Source organism: Hemiscyllium ocellatum, chromosome 35 (genome assembly GCF_020745735.1).
Source record: "Hemiscyllium ocellatum isolate sHemOce1 chromosome 35, sHemOce1.pat.X.cur, whole genome shotgun sequence".
In the NCBI taxonomy this organism is placed as follows: domain Eukaryota; kingdom Metazoa; phylum Chordata; class Chondrichthyes; order Orectolobiformes; family Hemiscylliidae; genus Hemiscyllium; species Hemiscyllium ocellatum.
In genome coordinates this window covers 36,712,558-36,717,713 of record NC_083435.1, presented here as the reverse complement: position 1 = coordinate 36,717,713, position 5,156 = coordinate 36,712,558, and the positions used below count along the sequence as shown (strand labels likewise).

Here is a 5,156-nt window from a genome sequence, read left to right as displayed (position 1 = left end):
AGTCTGGAAGGACAAAACACTTACTTTGACTCCACTTGCTGAGCTGCAGGTCATTTCCTGAACTTCAAGGTGCAGAAGCAGAGAGTCAATGATTGGTCCCAGTCTCAGTGAAATACCCACTAAAGGGATGATCAGATTTCTGTCACCAGTTACCAGGGAGATCAGACTCAGACAGGTTGTGTTACCCGCAGGGAAACAGAAACTGTCAGAATTGCTTTTCCTCCCCAGCAGGAATCAGGGTGTGGTCTTTGTATTTAAGGACTCCTGCCCCAATGGGGAAGCCTCTCAGGTCTTTTTTTTATTTCAAAAATATACTTTATTCATAAATATTTTGATGATCTGTACAATCGGTCATAGCATATATATGTAAACATTCAATTTCTTTGCATACAGAGACAGTAATCATTCATATATTCAGGTCTGTACGATTACTATCCACATATTTAGCCGAGGCGTCAGCAGATCCCAAACGACTGCATGGGCCCCCGATCTTCTTTAGACAGGCAGCTGTTACACGGTGGTCTTTCCCCACCGCGCCTTGGCGGCAGCTGCCCCAAGCTTCAGCGATTCCCTCAACACGTAGTCCTGGACCTTGGAATGTGCCAGTCTGCAACACTCAGTCGGGGTCAACTCCTTCAGCTGGAAGATCAACAGGTTTCGGACCGCCCAGAGAGCGTCCTTCACCGAGATGATGATCGTCAGGCACAGTTGATGTTCGTCTCGGTGTGCGTCCCGGGGAACAGGCCGTAGAGCACGGAGTCCCGCATCACGGCGCTGCTCGGGACGAACCTCGACAAATACCACTGCATTCCTCGCCAGACTTCTTCTGCGTAGGCACATTCCAGAAGGAGGTGTGTGACAGTCTCGTGCCCCCCGCAGCCGCTTCGAGGGCAGCATGCGGTGCGGCTGAGAGTCCGGATGTGTATAAAGGATCTCACAGGTAGAGCCCTTCTAACCACCAGCCAAGCCATGTCTTGGTGCTTGTTGGAAAGTTCAGGCGATGAGGCATTCTGCCAAATGACTTTGACAGTCTGCTCAGGGAACCGCTCGATAGGATCCGCCCTCTCCTTTTCCCGAAGGGTCTCGAGAACACTACGTGCTGACCACTTCCTAATGGACTTGTGGTCAAAGGTGTTTTTCTTCATAAACTTCCCCACGAAGGACAGGTGGTATGGAACGGTCCAACTACGAGGACCTGCTTGGGACAGGGTTTCTTAGTCCCAGGGATTTACAAGGATGGTTGTATTTTTTCAAATTAAGGAATTGGATACCTTTTTCGAACCCTGTTTGTGTAGCTGTGGGTTCTGTCAACAGTGCAGACTAAACTTGAACTGAGGGGTTGTTTAATGTGATTCTGTTCGCCTAGCTGGGAGTTTTTGTTGCAAACGTTTCGTCCCCTTTCTAGGTGACATCTTCAATGCTTGGGAGCCTCCTGTGAAGCGCTTCTGTGCTGATTCCTCCGGCATTTATACTGGTTTGAATCTGCCACTTCCGGTTGTCAGTTTCTGTCCGCTGCAGTGGTCGGTATCTCGGGTCTAGGTCGATGAGTCTGTTGATAGAATTTGTGGATGAGTGCCATGCCTCTAGGAATTCCCTGGCTGTTCTCTGTTTGGCCTGCCCTATAATAGTGGTGTTGTCCCAATCAAATTCGTGTTGTTTGTCATCTGAGTGTATGGCTACTAGGGATAGCTGGTCGTGTCATTTCATGGCTAGTTGGTGTTCATGGATGCAGGTTGTTAGCTGTCTTCCTGTTTGTCCTATGTAGTGTTTTGTGCAGTCCTTGCATGGGATTTTGTACACTACGTTGGTTTTGCTCATGCTGGGTATCGGGTCCTTTGTCCTGGTGAGTTGTTGTCTGAGGGTGGCTGTTGGTTTGTGTGCTGTTATGAGTCCTAGTGGTCGCAGCAGTCTGGCTGTCAGTTCAGAAATGCTCCTGATATATGGGAGTGTGGCCAGTCCTTTGGGTTGTGGCATGTCCTCATTTCGTTGTCTTTCCTTAAGGCATCTGTTGATGAAATTGCGCGGGTATCCATTCTTGGTGAATAACTTGTATAGGTGCTCTTCTTCCTCTTTTTGTAGTTCAGGCGTGCTGCAGTGTGTTGTGGCCCTTTTGAATAATGTCCTGATGCAACTTCGTTTGTGTGTGTTGGGGTGGTTGCTTTCATAGTTCAGGACTTGGTCTGTGTGTGTGGCTTTTCTGTATACCTTTGTGGTGAATTCTCCGTTCGATGTTCTCTGTACCATCACGTCTAGGAATGGGAGCTGGTTGTCCTTTTCTTCCTCTCTCGTGAATCGGATTCCTGTGAGTGTGGCGTTGATGATCCGGTGTGTTCATGTGTATGTGTGTGTGTGTGTGTGTGTGTGTGAGTGTGTGTGTGTGTGTGTGTCTGTGTGTGTCTGTGTGTGTCTGTGTGTGTCTGTGTGTGTGTAAGTGTGTGCATGTATGTACTGTTGCTATCTTAACATTGCATCAATGTCTATTTGCCTTTCGCTGTAATTCCTCCTTCTTCCTATCCACCCATTGGATCCCTCTGTCTGCCTGAAATGTGGGTCAAATACTCAGGTCACATTATGATCTGGAATCACCATCCCCTGAGCTACCTGACACTGCCAATGGAGACCAGGTGGTGAAACAAGATCCTGACACTGAAGTCCACCTAAAAGCTGTCCTCGGCTTTTTTCAAGACGGGTTGTAAAGGCAGAGGTGCCAATATGTCTGCAAACGGTTACTATAAACAATGACAGGGGAGTAGCCAGTTCTCCCAGCTCAGGTCATTTTCTAGTTTGGTTTGTTTTCAGCAGGAAGTCAGAACTTGCTGGTAGCAGAGAAGCCGCTACAATTAAAAAAAAGGTTCCATGCTTCAACAGATATTTCTTGCCTGACTCTTCTCTCTTCAATCTCTTCTGCCTGTAAGAACCTGGGTTTGAAATTCCTTTTTGCCAAGAGATATGTTTGTGGAGCATCACAGGGACTGGAATAGCTCCTTAGTTAAGTTGCTATCTCAGGTCAGTTGGGTTTTCAAATCGCTGTTATTCCGAATTCTGTTTTATTTTGTTCATGTTTCAACTGTAGGGTGTAAATAAGTTGTGTTTTGCTTCAAGCGGAGTGGTTTGACCAGCTGCATCACTCCTGGAATATTCACTTCACATCTGCCTTTAAAACAGGAAAATGTTAGGGTCTGGGTGACCTTCTTAAAGTGTTTTGTGGGGCCTGGCCTGGTCCAGAACACTGATTGAAAGATTGTGCCATGAATTGCTGCCTGGCAATTGTCCTTTGAATATTACTGACATGATAATTAACTATAACTCCATTCACCATTGCAACCTTTGTTACAACAGAAAAATCTTCAGTGCCAGAAATTGCTGGAACAGTAACCGGGGGGCACCCAGTCTATCACTAACCTGGAACAGTAATGAGGGACACACTCAATCTATCACTAACCTGGAACAGTAACCAGGGCACAGCTGGTCTATCACTAACTTGGAATGGTAAACTGGGACACACCCGGTCTATCATTAACCTGTGGCAGTAACCTGGCAACACACAGTCTATCACGAAACTGGAACAGTAACCAGCGATACACCTGGTCTAACACTAACCTGGAACAGTAACCTGGGACACAATCAGTCTATCACTAACCTGGAGCAGTAACCTAAGACACACCTGGTTTATTACTAACCTGGAATAGTGATCGGGGACAGACCTGGTCTATCGCTAACCTAAATAGATCTCTTCATGCTGTTACTAATCGGGGACAATCTGCCACTTTTCACATGGACCTTACCTTATTCAAATACATCAATGAATTTTAACCCATTCACCAAAAATCCCTGTGATGTTTGACACACCCAGTCTATCACTAACCTGGAACAATAACCTGGGACACACCCAGTCCATCACTAACCTGGAACACACCTGGTCCATCTCTAACCTAAATTGATCTCCCACAGAAGGCAGTTTAAGAAAAACAGTTGATTTAATCCAATGCATTCAGGCTGCTTGGCTCAGACATGCCAGCAGAACAAACAGGACACAAACAGAGGAGAAAAGCTTCAAACAAATGGGCATGTCCCAGAGGCAGAGAGAAAAATCAGTCAGGACAGTGAGACACTAACACTCTCCCGGGAATGATGCTCAGCCCAGAGAAAATGACTCCTTTCCCATGGGAAACCCAGTACTGCCAGCCTAGGACCTTCCCCAGGGGCAGTAAAGAGATAGGATGTTCCAGTCCATGAGGTTAGATGCCCCATTAAAACAGGATTAAAGACAGAGGAGTTAGCCATCTGTTTACCTTTCCCCCAGCCCAGCCTATCCCACTTCCTGGGCAGTACCCTGGTGTTAACCTAGAACCTGGGTAAGTTGGTTGTTTTTTCCCCTATAAAGGCGTGCAGCTTCAAGGCCTCGGCCTCACTCTCTCAGCAGAGCAGGTAAGGGCTGTTTGGCAGTGCTGCTTGAAGGCTCGGTGACGTTTGTTTAACGGTTTAAATTTGAATTTTTTTTTAAAAAGCACGGAGCGGACCCGGAAGCTGGTGTAGCGCAAGCTTACCTGGGTAAGTTGTGTCCCTATAAAGGCGCGCAGGAGAGGAACCTGAGGTAGTGCCTCCCACCCGCCCTCCTCCTCTCACCTAATAATAAGCCCCGTTGTGGTAAGAAGGTAAGTGCTACATTTTGCTTTTTCTAGTGTTTAGACCGAGTTTTTTTTAAAGGTTACTTTTAGAGGGATGGCAGTGAAGGCAGTGCAATGTTCCTCTTGCAACATGTTTGAGGTGAGGGATGCCATGGTCGTCCCTGCTGATTACACTTGCAGGAAGTGCACCCATCTCCAGCTCCTCCAAGGCCGTGTAAGGGAACTGGAGCTGGAGTTGGATGAACTTAGGATCATTCGGGAGGCAGAGGGGGTCATAGGTCAGAGCTTTAGGGAAGTAGTAACTCCAAAGATTGCAGACAGATGGGTCACAGTGAGGGGGTCTGGGATGAAGCAGCCAGTGCAGAGACCCCCTGCGGCCGTTCCCTCATGAACAAGTACCGTTTTGGATTCTTGTGGGGGGGATGACTTACAAGGGGTGAGTTGTCTATTGGAACCATTTCCCATTTGCTCTGAGCTTCTCTGATCTCAGGGTTTCTACATCCTGGAGAATGGGGTTAATCCGCTGTC

The 5,156-nt window shown here is 47.4% G+C and overlaps 1 protein-coding gene across 1 annotated transcript in view; it reads right to left on the bottom strand.

Annotated features, from left to right (window-relative positions):
* Positions 1-343: 343 nt before the first annotated feature.
* Positions 344-5,156, bottom strand: part of LOC132832631 (uncharacterized) — a 36,823-nt gene continuing 32,010 nt past the window's right edge. The window contains exon 15 of the mRNA XM_060850713.1: positions 344-3,154. The gene's annotated coding sequence lies outside the window, so the exon portion shown is untranslated. The remainder of the gene's footprint in view (positions 3,155-5,156) is intronic.